Raw genomic sequence first — 16,128 nt, 5'->3', positions numbered from 1 at the left:
TGTTTTGCCTCTCTCTATATCTGTTTACCAGGTGTGTACCTTGTGCCCAGAGAGCTCAGAAGAGAAAGCCAAATCCCCTGTAACTGGAGTTACAGATTGTTGTGAGCTACCATGTAGGCACTTGGAATCACACTTAGCTCCTTTGGAAGAACGTCCAGTTGGTACTCTTGGTTTATAAGCCATATCTCCAGCCTCTGGGGACTGAACTCAGGCCCTCATGTTTGAGCTGGCAAACACTGTACTGATGGGACCATATCCCACTAACCAACTCACACCAATTAAAACAAAAGTGTTGGAATCTCTTAGGTCTTTGCAGACAGTTCTCACCTCTGGGCAAGGCATATTTGAAGCACAGGATTCTCTGGGTTGCAAACCAAGCAGCTCATTCAATAAGTGTCAATCTGAGCAATGTAACTTTTGTTGTGCTTCACTGGAGATTATGGAGGCAGAGACTTACTTGCAGAGCACAGCACTGCATTGAGAGCGGCAATGAAGGAGCACAGTATTCTACCTTGATTTCATCCAGATTAGAGCACTGAGGAACAGAAGGCCCAGGATGAAATCACGTTCTTTAAATTGCCTTCTAAAATAGAAATATTGGTGGTGATACCTTGAAGTTTAGGAAACATTACTTAGAAAAAGAAATAAGGAAATGTTTACATTTTGTCTCTTCTCTGTTGTCCTCTCTCAATATTTTTGTGCTTTAGAATAGGATAATAATGTTTCCAAACTGAGTTATATAAAAATGATTTATGGTATAAACTTCGAATATACCATGGCATATGTTATATATAATTCTTAAATATATCATGTCACACATTCCATAAAAACTCTAAAGATATACTGTCTTATATATAATCACAATTACTAGATGCATCCTGTCATGTATCACTGTGGTGGTCTGAATGAAAATGGCCCCATAGGCCCTTAGAGAGGAGTGCTACTAGGAGGTAAGACCTTGTTGTTATAGCTGTGACTTTGTTGGGGGAAAGTGTGTCACTGGGGGTGGGCTTTGAGATTTTTCGTCAGACCCCAGTTAAATGTTTTCCTTTATAAGATTTGCTCTGGTCATTGCATCTCCTCAGAACATTAGAAACCCTTTTAAATTCAGGATACATGATATTACCATGATGATAAGGAGACGGTGGCATGGTATTGGGAGGCTGGGAGTCATGAGACATACCATGAAATTAGACATGCTACTCCATGTTTTGTGCTTTATTTGATCTCTCTTCTGTGTGTAGCTCGGCTAGATGGGAAGCTTCCAATTTTTTCCTTTAGTACCCCAACCCCAAATTTAATGGAAATGGAAGGAAGATGCTGTAACTAAGGACGTTAAGGAGGAAGAGACATGGAGGGCTCAACCTTCCTGCTCACTTCCTCTTCCTCCCTTAAAGAAGAAATCAGAGATGATTTTCAGGACTCAGTGGAAAAACAATAAACATTTGGCATGCTCTCCTCAAAAAGAAAAAAAACAAGAAAATAACACTAAATATCCTAAATTATAAGACTTTTTCCTTTGAAACTATTTAATTACCTAAGAAAACGTAGTCATGGTCCTGATGCCTGGTAGCAGTAGCTAGTGTTTGTGTGACTTGTGAGGCAGGTTAGAGCTGGCAGAATTCTCCAAACCTGAAAATAAGCTTAGTTTCAGGAAGTAATACTGTTGGTGTTATAATTTTACTATAGTTCAAACATGAAAATACTCAATAATATTGATTAACTATTATATTAATAATATCTTGATTAACTATTGATATTTGTGGTTTGCAATTTTATTTCATGTATTGATTTTTATTGGTTTCAACTAGATATACCACGGAGGTTACATGATATTTCCCATATAGTATTAATCAAACTCAATAGGTTCTTTTCCACTGTTCCCACACTCTTTGCCTCTTTCATAGTCATTATCCTACTTTTAGGTCAACTTTTTTTAGCTTTTATATTTGAGTGAACAGGCTGTACTTGTCTTTTTGTGTATCTGCTTCATTCTGTTGAATACAAACACATCTACATCCATCAATTTTGTGACAAATGGAAGAATTTTATTCTACTTTCTGACTGAAAATGTTGCATTGTATAATGTACAACATTTATATACCATGCACACATGCATCACATGTGTACACGCACATCTTTAGGAGGACACAGGGAAATTCTGTAGGTTAGATTGGCGGACACTGCAGCAAATGGCGCGGTATTCAGACAGCTCTGGGTTTTTATTTCCTTTGGAAATGGGGATAGCTGGGTGTGGGAAATAGGATAGCTGCATGACACAGCAAATTTATTTTTAGTACATTTGAGGAACTCAAATGCTGTACTCAAAAAGTTGTAAGAATTTGCATCTACACTAACAGTACATCGGAGTTTTCTTTCCTCTCTATCTGCCCCAACATTGGAATAGCCACTGTTACTGGGATTGAATGTGATTTCATAGTGGATTTATTTACTTTTCCTTAGTGGCTAACGATACAGAGCAGCTATTGATAAAGGTATTTTGCCTGTTTTTAAATTTTATTATCTGAATTTTTTAAAAAAGCATTTTAAAAATATTTTAATTCCATATAGAACCTGAATATTAACTCTATGTCCAATCATAGACTTTTTTTCACCTTGCTATTATGGCCTTTGCTGTGCAGATCTTTTTATATTGATATAATCTCATTTGTCATTATTTTGCTTTTTTCTTATGAGTTGAGCAGCTATTAAGGACATCGTTGTGTTTAACAGTGTCTTGAAGTAGCAGCTCCATTTTTAATTTTTTCACTGAGAGTAGAATCAACTGCAGATGCAATTTCACAAGCCATGTCATGGCAGAAAGCATGGCAGCAAGCAGGTAGACACAGTGCTGGGAAAGGAGCTGAGAGCTCTACATCTGGATGTCTGGCAGTAGGAAGAAACGATATGGAGAGCCCATGTGGATTCTGCGAACTTGATCCTGACCTGCTTTTCCTTCCTCTGTCGCAACGCTGCCCTTTTCCTCAAGACCCTTGCTCTCATCTGTGCCCTGAAAGCAGAGTCATCAGGGAAAATCAGTCTGCAGTGTGCAGCTGCCTCGCTGCTGAATCGTCTCAGCTGCCCACATTATGGATAAACCTCTAGGGTAATTTGCTAAACTCCCACTGACTTTGAATGCAGATTTCTCTGCACTTTTCTCAACAAGAGCTTAAGATGGGGAAGAAGCCCACCCAGCCTTCAAAACTACGTTAGTCAGACCATCATAAATGGGCTCCCTCTTTTGGTCTCAGAAATAGCTTCCCTGTTGATGGTAATGAAACACCATCCCAGTCCATATTCCTGGCATCTCCCTGAAACTATTACAAGAGTCTTCAAACAGGTCTCTGTTTTTCTCCCTGCTGCTAGCCATAGGAGCTGGGTAGCACTTTAAAAATAAAAGACAAATCGTAAAAGCCCAAGCTTGAAAACAGAGGAAATACATAACTTGGAAAAAAAAAAACAACCATGAATTAAATCCCCTCCTTCCTCAGTAAGTCAGATGATATCAGTTCTCACCCGGAATTACTCAGAAGAAACCACATCTTCATGATGCCTGTTATGCTCAACTTACTTTCTCTCCTCTTCCGTTTGTGTTCTCAGTGCACAGGGCCCACTTCTCACTCTTCTCCAGTTCTTCCAGAACAGTAAACCTTGGCATTAACTTCCCTAGGAGCCTTAGCTGGCCTTGCTTATTTTCCTGACTCAGATCCCTTTCCTGACTCCTTCAGGGCAGAGCACTTTATTCGTTAATGCATCTCAAATCCATTGGATGGCATCCAGTACACACCAGGTGCTCAATAAATACCTTAAAAGAACGACTTCAACATTGTTATTATTTTCCGAGGTGCTTCTAGTTCTGTTCAACGCCCCTCCGTTTTATTGTCTGAAATTTTAGGAGCCTTTGGCTAGAAATTTCTACAAGACTTATTGGAACTTTAAAGTTTTGTTATGTAACTTTATGCAGCATAATATTCAGCGCGGCACAGCATAGGATTCTGGTGTTTATGTGATCGTTATCAACTGCAGAATATTTTCATCACTCTCCAGGGGAGCCTCGGAGTCCTGAGCTCCCCGTTTCCATCTTCCTCCACCTCTCAACAGCCACTACTTTCCACTTCTATGGATTTGTCTGCTCTCAGCATTTCATACAAACGGAATTATGAAAGGCAATGGGACGCCTCTCAGTATATTTTCAAGGCTCAGCTTGGAGTGTATAACTAATTCATTCTTTTTCATGACTGCGCTAAAGTATTATATGGCTATCCCACAGTTTGGTTATCTATTTATTAATGTGGAGGCCTTCTGTCTGTTTCGTGCTTTTTTGTTTGCTGTTACGAATCCATCATTCAATCATGTTCTACGAGCAGTTTTTCTTTGAAAAAATATCTCCAGTTCTTTTAAGTATATATCTAGGAATGCATTTATTCAGTCACAAGGTAATTCTGTTAACTTTGGTCAGCCTTGTGAATTTTCTCAGGAACAGTCATGGATGGTTCCCGAATTAGGATATTTAAAACTTCACAATAATGCAGAAGTGATGCATTAAACGGAAATGGTATTTTAAATTCTGATCTTTTCCTGGCCTGGCAGCCTGGTTTACAGCTTTGTCTTACACTGTTGGGCAGCCACAGGTGCTCAGGTAACCAGGCAAGCGTGACGGAGAACAACCCACACCCTATAATACCGCCAGTGCTTGGAGATATTGTGTGTTCTGCTTTCACATCCCATCGTGCTTTTCTCTGTATTTCCTACTTTGAGTGGGAAGGAAAAGAGGGAGGCAATTACTCTTGAGATGAAGCTCAAGATAATTGCCCACCATGAAGGCATCGAGCCAAGAACAGCCATCAAACGCTAGCTAGAGTTTTACAGTTCACAGCCTCCAGCAACCTAAAGTAAGACTTCTTCAATTCTTACCTTTGATGACCCCCTTTTTGCCTAAGAAAGTTTTGTGTGACTCCAGGAATTTAAAATAGGTACGTCAGTCAAGAATTTACTGATCATGAATGATAAAGACATTTAGTTAAAACAATTATTTGGGGGCACACCTATTTTTGCCTTTTACTAAAGAAAGGAAATTTGTGTACCAATAGGATAGACATGTTGATTTATTTTTACCCAAAGAAATAAATCTTGGAAAAATATTCAATACTATAGAACACAAGACATAGTCAACATTTTCCAGAGTTGACTGATATTTTGATTTTCTAATAATCATTGCTGAGAACATTGCTTTGCATACATATGCGGTTAGTGAAATATGACAGAGACATGTTTATGGCCATTGCAGATATGTTCTGTGTAACTCGAAGCCAGGCTTCACGAAAGGATTGTTGAAGAAACCCAAGTGAGCAACTCAAGCAGCAGTTTTCTTTGTACAAAGTTATTTATAATGATGAATGCAAAGAAACAATTGAGGTACTCTTCAATCGAGTAATGAATAAGCAAATAGTCACTGGTCTATACAATGCAGATCGTTATGTTAGAAGGAGAAACGGAAGGCTACCAAAGTATGGAAAGATATGAAAGAACCATATTACATATCACCATGCAGGGGGCAGCAAGTCAGTGAAGGTCAGGCTTTGCCCGGAACAATCAGGAAATGGCACAATGGGAATAGTTAAAAAAAAAAAAAATCAAATAGTATTGCTGGGGGCTGGGCTTGAGGGTGAGGGATGGAGTGTAAAAGGGATGATTTTTTTTTGAGATTTCCAGCAGTGAAATGACCTTATATTATATTATAATGATGGATACATGCCACCATGTGTTTGTCAAGATCTATAAAATATACAACAACAAGAGTGAATTCTGCTACAGCCGATGGGATTTAGTTAATAACAGTAAATCAATGATGGTTCATCAATTCTAAAACTACACCCAGTCATGGAAGATGCTAACGACACAGGGATTTGTGGAGGAGTGGAGTGGGCAGTGAGACATAGGGGATGCCACGTGGCTTTCTTCTCAATTTCTCAAGCAGTGATTTTTTTTTAAATGTAATCTTTTAACATAATACAATCCTGATATCAACTAGTTTGATACACACCGAAGAATGACAGTGGGAGAGCATCAAGTCTTTGTTTTCTCTAATTTTAATGTTTTTTTTTCTATAAGAGCAGAAAACTTGCTATGCACTGCCTAATTCATGACACAGTCTTTTAGAATCTGGACTGTGCTGTCTTAGGTAGCATGCTGGTGTTGACAGTGCGAGAACATGATGAACGCAGAGTGTACGTGCTCTGAGCACAGAACCATGACTATAGTGAAGTCCTGGAATACAATGTGGGTGAGTGCTGCTGGCAATAACACAAGTTCATCCCATGTAGGCATTGGGTTTTGAATTAAGTTATTAATTATTAATTATGATTGGCCAATTTTTATGTCCACCTTCAGCCAAGGTTTGTAACTGCACATGAATCCGTATGGGATTACAACCCATATTTTAGGGAGCTTTGCTTCAAGGATGAGAACTGAATCAGCGATGCAGCAAAGTTGTCTGTGCCACTACTGTCATCGTGGAGAAGAGCTGTACCAACTGATGACGAGAAAATAATCCCTCGTCACATGAATAGAAGGTCAGAGAGATAATGAATACTACCTATCCCAGTGATAACTTAGGCTGTGGCAAGGCCTTTGAAGGCACTAGGAGAGCATACTGATTATCTTACAGAAATGTTAACGTTCACAGCTTCACAAATGGCTTCAGTGCTTCAAATGGCACCTAGTTCCCATAATACAGAGGCTGTTGATGAGGAAGCAGGAGCTGAAGCCTTTGAAAAGGATCTCATAGGATAACTGTAGATAAGAACTGCCTGCCAGAAGAAACAATTAATATTAAGGAAAAAACACCACGTTTTCTTGGAGCATTTGCTACAGCATTCATACATTCATCAATAGTCTGAGACAGTTTTACATTTGAAGGCATTCAAAGACTATGCCATGCTGATTTGGGGTCAAAATGTTACAAGGTTCAGATGAAAGCTTTTTAATAATTTAGCACTTGGAGAGAACAGACCTTTCAAGAAATGTGACATTTACCTATTCCTACTTTATTATTTCCATAACATAAAAGCTTAGATGATATCTACATTGAAGACTGGCCTTTAATTGTTTCCTCCCACAAGCAAGAAAATGCTGTAGGCAAATGACACCTCTTTGAGATTATTCTGGTTTTTGACAATGATTCCGGGCTTTCCCAGCATGTCAATCACCCGTGTACTCATATGAAGATGTGTATTTGCTTCTGGAAACAACCACATTCAGTCAAACAATGTCTAAGGCTGAATAATGTCAGTTTATTATCCAAAACATGCTATGTAGGCCAAGTGTTTCTGTGGGTTATTGAAATGGTCTGAGAGCTTTGGACAGGTTTATTGTTCTAAATTCCACCGAAAATGTTACCGCAGAATTGAAGGAACCACACAGAATTCACATATAAATGCAAATTGATAAAAGTTTTGAAGACATATTCAGATGCTTTAACCAAGATTATTGGAGTTGATATAAGAAACAACTTGAGCTGGGGATTGACAAAAAGGATAGTTGTGAATTTTCCCCTATAGTGGCCAAAGATCTTTCCAATAAGGAGAAGATCAAACCCAGTGATGGAAGACATAAAGAAGAGAGGCAGAGGATTGACAATATATATCTGAGGCATTGAAGAAGTTCAAGCTAATGAAGCTCGTGATTGTCATGTTCTGATACCAACAGTGGGGTATGGTTGCTAAAAGAAATGGATGCCAGTGACAGATTATCAGGAGCCAACAGGCAGGTACGGGATGCTCTCGTTCACTGTAAAGAAACAAAACAAAAAGGAGAAGAACTCTATAGTCAAAACCTGATACCTTCCTCAAGAACACTATGCCTATTACAGCTTTTTTAAGTGTTAGTGTCCCAATCTCTATTATCAGATATTCTCAAGTCTCATCAGAAGTGGGAGACAATGACTTTACTGTGATAGTATACCCATAGGCTTTCAGTATAGCATTCCATAGATGGGATAGTGTTTTTTGTAATACAGACATTGTGCTGTATGTCTTTACCCAAGGCTATTATTAAGTGTTCTGAGTATGTTTAAGGTAAGCTATGCTGCTCATCTGCAATGGTTCCGTTGACTTAAATACATTTTTGACAAATTTTCTTTCTATCTTTCTTTTTTTTTTTTTTCAAGATAGGGTTTCTCTGCAGCTTTGGAGCCTCTCTTGGAACTAGCTCTTGTAGACCATGCTGGCCTCGAACTCACAGAGATCTGCTTGCCTCTGCCTCTAGAGTGCTGGGATTAAAGTATACACCACCACTGCCTAGCTTTTTTTTTGACAACTTTTCAACTTACAATGATATTTAGGACATGACCCCATTGGAATCTGAAGAGTGACTTCTGATTGTCTCTTACTTCTAGGCCTGGGTCAAGTGGTTTTGTTCTTTTGTATGTCTCATAACTTTTTCTTTGAAAAACAAAAACAACAGCAAAAAACCCTGGGTATTTTGAGTAATTTAATTTGGCAACTCTTAATCAGATTCTTCAAAGAGTTTGTTGTCGCTGTTACTGTTGTTTGCTTAGTAACGCTCTGAACTTGTTTTATACCATCTGTATTCTGTTGTATGTAGTCACAGAAGTTTCTGCTCACTTGGCTTAATTGCCAGCTAATGACTGAACAGAGGTTAAATGCCTGAAACCAGTTAGACCCAAACTCTGACAATGGGCTCTGTGATTGCACTGGTCTTTAAGGCTGCTGTACTATTTCCTTTCTTCCTTGAGCTTTGAGGTTTGCTATAGGGCAGGGCTTGTAGTCTTCCTCAGATTTTTCCTCTGAAGACTCACAGCTATGGCTCCATAAAGTCGGACTATACCTGCAGCCTCCTAGATTACCAGTGATATGTGTCACTTTTCAAAGCCTCAAAGGATATCTTATTTCTTAGTTTCTTCTTTTAACTTTTTTATGCTAGCCTGTGGTTTTCTGTGATGTTAAATAATTGCTTTAACAATGTAAATAGTAATAATAAAAGTACCACACACACAAAAAACAAAAAATAAAAACAAAAGACAATGTCTCAGGATACACAGTTCTCACCTAAAAAGGACTAAGAGTTTGTTCATCTTAAAGCTGAATATGAGGAGCCATGACATGTGAACATGGGTTTAAGTTATTCTAAATTCTATGCTCCAACACAGCATTAATGTCATAAAGTTTTAACAGTAACATAACAAAGAGTCATAAAATAAAACCCTCATTTTAAAATTCATTCTTTAAAATAATACATTGGTGTGAGCATCAAGAGGGGAGGCTTTTTTCAGCTTGGGGAAACCTTGGCTGCAAGCCTCAAATGCCATTAAAGACCTCTCAGTTTTTGGGTTGGTGGAAAATAGTGGTCTCTTTAGTTGCTATATCTTTAAATGCTTCATGCAGTTGTCGCAGGGTGTTAGATCAGACACAGAGGTGATCAGGGAATGGCTAGGAAGGGGCTAAGTGGTCCACGAATCTGAGTCTGGACCTGAGACAGCATTTCTCTACAGTCATGGAAGGTCTCTCAGCCCTCAGCTTCTGGGTTCAGCTTCTTCCTGGGAACCCCAGTTTACAGTTAACGTGTTTTTGTCAAATGCTCTGTGCAGGTGCTTCATACTGGGTAAGCTTCGAGTCTGGTCAAGTAAATGTCTTGCCAGTGGGTCTTTAGACAATCACTAAACAGGTTAAAAGATAATGGTTTTCTGGAAATGAGTCAGAAGGTGCCCACTCTGTGCCCTGTGGTGGCTGCCAGGCTATTGGTTTCACAGCTCTGTGGAATGTTGGGTTTCATTTTCAAGTTTACTTACAGAGCTGGAGATAGGAGTAGGCCAAACGAAATGACCGCGAGGCCTGCCTATTCTTACGGAGATTCAGGCCGGTTTATTAAAGAAATATTTTCTCAACCTGCAGTAAAACTTTCTCCAGTTTCTAGAATTCTATAAAAACATGACACCTAAACTCTAGCAAGCTTTCTGGTTGCTTTTATGAAGAAGAGATATTTTAGAAAGACATTTCTTTACTGATTTCACTTTTCCTTTTGATCACACCTTGAGTTATAGATTTTTCTAATGCTGTCATTAATTAAGTAGATGATAAAGTATCATTTTCAAGAGCATATATTATGTGGCTGTAATAACCAGTTTTGTCTTATTTCCTTAGGTATTGTCATAAATAAATCCTTTAGTAGAAAATAAGATAAGCTACCTTATTGATTTTTGTTTTCCACCTATGCACCCATGCAACCATGCAGCAGTGCACTCATTCACATATGCACCCCATTCACCAATGCAATCATGCACCCGTGTACCCATTCACCCATGCACTCATGCATCCATGTACACATGTATCCTTATACCCATGCAACTATGCACCCATGCATCCATGCACCCCCATCCAGCCAAACAATCATTCACCAAGTCAAGATATTTTTGTCATCTGATACATCCAGATTTATCTAATAAAATCAAATAGATTAGTAGTTAAGAGATTTGAAAGCAGGGGTTATGATTTATCTTTAATAAGGAATGGAATACCTTGAGCTTTTTAGCTTACGTATCTTAGAAGAATCTAATGTCACCTTGAGAATAAAAGTATTAACAGTTAAAGATTTAATAGAGTGTGTAAAGTTGAAACAGAAAATGTTTTGAAATAGCATGTCCAGAGAGAAGATTTGAAAGTGATCAAATACAGGCCCTTCAATTTATGAACTCAAAATGAAACCAGTCTGTTGATGAATAAAATATTTTTTTCTGGGAATAAAAAAGATATTACATATGAGATTCCAAGGAAATGAGATTCTAGACTGAGCTCTTTCCAAAGTCTAGACAATTTATGTTTATTGTATTATCCCACCTCCATGCTTTGTTTATATAGCAAAGTAAGAAAAATAAAAAATTGTAAAATAATCCCTTCCAAACTCCAAAAGGATAGCAATAATGTTAACAGTATATTTGTCTTTATTAATTTTAAAGTCAACATACAAAAAAATAGGTATCATTACGACGTTTTTATACGCTTATAATACCTTGTTCTTATTCAGTCCCCTCCCCCATGGTCTACCCCTATTGTTCTGTACCCAATTGCTGATCCTCTTCTTTCCCCGAGGTAGTAACCTTCTTCTGCTTTCATGTCACAGGCATTAAACTGCTTCTTTTCTTTTCCTTCTCTCCCTCCTTCCTTTAAGATCCTTTCTTCCCATCTCATCTTAGTTTATCATCCATACATTCAAATTCAAAGATTTAGACAAAGACGCACACACACACACACACACACACACACACACACACACACACACGAGAGAAAATGTATTTGTCTGAGTCTGGCTTATTTTCCTTAACATAATATTCATGTCTGATTTAATTTTTCCTAAAAACTGAAAATTATTCACCATGTATATATATTATACTTATTTATCTACTCATCTGTAGGTAGGTCTCAAGGCTGACTCTTTTTTTTTTTTGCTATTGTGAACACCGTAGCAACAAGTATGGATGTGTATGCATCTATGTGTTATGGTAGCAAGGAGCTTTGAATATATACCCAGGAATGCTATAGCTGGGTCATGTGGTAGTTCTATTTTTCTTTTTCAAGGAACCTCCACATGGAATTCTATAATGGCCAAATCATATGAACATATTTTCACCAGTAATATATAATATTCATCTTTCCTCTCATCCTTGCCAGAAATGGTTGTCATTTGTTTGTTTGGTCATAGTCATTCTGACTGGTAAAATGGAAGGTCACCGCAGTTTTCACTTAATTTGCTGATGGCTGAGGAAGGATGCTAGACACATTTTGGCATATTAGTGGACACTTGTATATTCTCTTTGGAGAACTGTCCATCCAGCTCATTAGGTCTTTTGCTGATTGGATAATTCAAGGTCGTCTTAGAGTTTAATCTTGTGGTGCTCCAATGTTCAATGCATGTATGTTTATAGCTACTGTATCTTTTTGATGATTTTTTCCACTTATTAATATGTTGTGGCAGTCTTATCTCTGCTGACTTATTTTGGATCTAAGTTTGCTTTATCAGATAGCAGACTGGTTATTCCAGTTTGCGTCCCACTTCCATTTCCTTGACAGACTGACATTCATCATCTGATCCTTTGTCTATGGACATTTTATAGCAGTGAGGTGTGCTTTTCCTTCTTCTTTTTCTTTTTTCTGTTTGTTTGTTTTTCAAGGCAGGATTTCACTGTAGCTTTGGAGCCTGTCCTGGAACAACCTCTTGTAGACCAGGCTGGCCTGGAACTCACAGAGATCCGCCTGCCTTTGCTTCCTGAGTGCTGGGATTAAAGGTGTGCACCACCACTGCCTGGTTGAGGTGTGTTTCTTGGAGACTTCAAATATCTAGATTTTGTAATTTAGCACAATCAGTTGCTGCATCTAAAGAGATGCAGATGATTCATGAGTTCAGGCCACTTACATTTAAGGTTATTGTTGAGAGAGATGTACAAATTCTTGAGGTTTTTGAGGATTTTTTTTTCTGGTTGTTTGGATTATTGCTTGATCTTTACTTTCTCCTCAATTCGTATAAGGGGTTTACTGGTTTATTGCATTATAAACATGACAGATTTCTTCCAGTTCTCACTTGTTCATTTATTTCTCTCACAAAATGTGTTCCTTCTTGTGCTGTAGTAATTGAAACGCCTTTTCCCTCCCCTACGTTTTATTCCTGAGAGAATCTTCTGCAGGACTGGCTGGGCTGGAAGTCATGGACTCCCTTAGTTTGTGCTTAATTCGAAATAAGTTTACTTTCTGTCAATTTAAAAAAGATTTATTTTTATTATTTTTAAATTGTATGTGTGTATGTGCATGTGCGTGTGTGTGTGTGTGTGTGTGTGTGTGTGTTCAGGTGCCTTCAGGAGACAGCAGTGATGCATCCTCTCAGAGACTGAACTTCAGGCAGCTGTGAGCTGCCTGATGTGGATGCTGGGAATCAATCTCTGGTACTCTGCGAGAATACTGTGTGCTTTTACTTGTTAGTTCATCTCTCCAATCCTTCTCTACAAAGTTTAAAAGATAGATTTGCTTAACATAGCAATGTCAGTTGTCTAGTGTTTACTTGAAGAATTTGCTATATACCTTACATGGCTTCCTGGTGTTTAGGGTTGCTGACAAGAAATCTTGTACTAATTTTATGTGCCTATATTTATAACTACATAGGTATCTTACCTCATATTTTTTAATAGAGCTTATTTTCTTTTTTGTTTTTGTTATTTTGATTATGTAGCATGCCATACAGAGGTTCTCTCGTCATACTTTTGGGTCCTAAATGCCTCTGTGTTTGGATGCCCATTTCTTTCTCTATCATTGACTTTTTTGTTATAATTTTGTTGAATGAACTTTTTATACATTCAGTTCATGTAATTATATGATCTGATTCTGGGATTTATGAATCGTCCTACACAGTGGCCATGCTAGACTTCTGTGTGTTTTTCCAATTTTAGTAGATATGCTGCCAAAGTGAACAAAATAGCACCACCTCTTGTACCAAAAGAAAGCATAGGTAATTAAAATGTGGACACTTTCACAATCCTCTTTTCATCTAACTAAAACAAATTACTTTGTCCTTGCATATGTGTTTATCTGTGTCCTTTGGGTAAGGGCAACTTTTGAATGTTGTATTTTCCTTTCTGTAACATGTTTTCATTTGAAATTATAAATATTTACATTTATGGATAATCTGAATATTCTGGATAGATTACTCCACAGTATCTTAACTTAAAAGAACATCATAGTCTACCTTTGAAATATCTATAGTTTTTGTATTCATGAAAATGAATAAATAAATAATACTTATAAAAGCTCAGTGATCATTCTTCAGGCTTTCATTTCTGCTTTTATCTTTTTAAAGCATGATTTCACTTTTGTTTAATGCATTGGAAAGAATATTCCCAAGGTTACTTGATTAGAATATCCTTTCATTACATATATTATTTGACATAGGCAGATGGTTTTTTCAGTGTTGCATTGGAGACATAGAGATGTGACAATTTGGTTTAAATGGCATAAACATGTTTGTGGTCCCATATTCTATATATTGCTTAAAGTAGAAAGTCAAACATTTTTATCTCCTATGTGTGGGAGTATATTGTGTCTTGCTTTGTTACTGGGTTAATGAGAGTCCACCCCAGGGCCTTATCTATTTTAGGGCATGACTCCACCACTGGTTAACATCTCCAGCCCCTTTATGTTTTATTTTAAAATGAGGCTTCCCTCGAGCTTACACCTTTTCTGTCTGATCTTCCCGAGTAGCCATGACTCTTGGCAAGGTGGGAAAAGTGTGGATTTACATAACATCAAGGACTGAAGTGTGGCAGAGCCCCCACTGGAAGTTTGAGAGTAGAGGAATCAGGCTTCCCTAGTGTGTGCACAGAGAATTTGGGTCACATTCTCTCCCGAGTGGAGAACCACAGCATTCCCGGCAGGGCTTGCACCCGTCATTTGCAACACGGTTCTCAAAGCTCTGTGGAAATGGATTTGGTCAGGCAAGACCTGTCTCTTCACAAGAAAACTTTTCTAATTTCATACTGGAGATTGGGGAAATTAGCCACAGGGTCACTTTGCAAAAACTTTCCGTCTGGACTCCAAAATTAAAGTGATTCTGATGAGAATCTCAAGGATGGTCTGGGCCATATTACATAAACCAGGTTGGATTTCGGAAAATGAAATGCCCTATTTTTATACATTGCTAATAATATCAAGCTTGTGACTGCTCTCTGAAAATGTTAGGCATTGGCATAGTGTTGTAGCTCCTAGTTCATTTAGATGAGCACTTTATGGCTTTAGAGGGGTTTAAAGAAAAGGGAATCACTTGATTTATTCTTCCGCAATGGTAAGAAAGAGTTGTTTATATTTTGCAGTACTTTTACATCAATTCCCTTGGTGCATGTCTTTGTTAGGGTTTATATTGTTGCAATGATACACCGTGACCAATAAGCAAGTTGGAGAGGAAAAGGTTTATTTGGCTTACACTTCCATATTACTGTTTATCGTTGAAAGAAGTCAGGACAGGAACTTAAACAGGGCAGAAGCCTGGAGGCAGGAGCTGAGGTAGAGGTCTTAGAAGAGGACTGCTTTCTGGCTTACTCAGTTCCCAAGGCTGAATATCTCAGCTGGTCTTCAGTATAATGCTATAATTATAACGCTATAATCTTGAAGAAGCAGGGTCTAAAGCCAATGAAAGAATGGACTTGCTAGCAATATGAGAGCAGGCAGGCAAAAAGTAAAAGCTTCCTTCTTCCATGTTCTTATCTAGGATTCCAGCAGAACACCACACTAGAGGGGATTTTCCCAATACATACGATTTAGATTAAAGATGTGTCTTCACAACTCAAGATCTGGATTAGAAGTAGATCTTAGTATTTCAAATTAAGCTAAAATCCCTCCCCCCCTCACACATTTGACCCTCTGTTTCTGGGTTTTAGTTGGTTCCAGATGTAGTCAAGTTGACAAATACCCTGGGACCCAAGGGGGGGACCAACCCTGGGACCCTGGGACCCAAGGGGGGACCCTGGGACCTAAGGGGGACCCTGGGACCCTGAAACCCTGGGACCCAAGGGGGGACCCACCCTGGGACCCTGGGACCCTTAAACCCAAGAAGGGATGCTGGGACCCTGGGACCCAAGGGGGGACCCTGGGACCTAAGGGGGACCCCCGACCCTGGGACCCCCGACCCTGGGACCCAAGGGGGGACCCTGGGACCCAAGGGGGGACCCTGGGACCCTGAAACCCTGGGACCCAAGGGGGACTTACCCTGGGACCTAAGGGGGAACCCTGGGACCCTGGGATTCTGGGACCCAAGGGGGGACCCTGGGACCAAAGGGGGACCCTGGGACCCTGGGACCCAAGGGGGGACTTACCCTGGGACCCTGGAACCCAATGGGGACCCTGGGACCCAAAAGGGGACCCTGAAACCCTGGGACCCAAGGGGGGACCCTTGGACCCAAGGGGGGACCCACCCTGGACCCTGGGACCCTGGGACCCAAGGGGGGACCCACCATAAGACCAAGGGGGGACCCACCCTGGGATCCTTGGACCAAAGGGGGAACCAACCCTGGGGCCCTGGGACCCAAGGGGGGGACCCCACCCTGGGACCCAATGGGGGGACCCGACCCTGGGACTG

The 16,128-nt window shown here is 39.4% G+C and overlaps 1 non-coding gene across 1 annotated transcript; it reads right to left on the bottom strand.

Annotated features, from left to right (window-relative positions):
- Nucleotides 1–13,368: 13,368 nt before the first annotated feature.
- LOC113456829 lies at nt 13,369–13,474 on the bottom strand. Its single transcript, XR_003377568.1, has one exon. It is a non-coding gene; the product is annotated as a U6 spliceosomal RNA (small nuclear RNA).
- Nucleotides 13,475–16,128: the final 2,654 nt, after the last annotated feature.

This window comes from Microtus ochrogaster, chromosome 1 (genome assembly GCF_000317375.1).
Source record: "Microtus ochrogaster isolate Prairie Vole_2 chromosome 1, MicOch1.0, whole genome shotgun sequence".
NCBI lineage: Eukaryota > Metazoa > Chordata > Mammalia > Rodentia > Cricetidae > Microtus > Microtus ochrogaster.
Note: the sequence above shows the minus strand (reverse complement) of the source record. Positions and strands in the feature narration are given on the sequence as shown.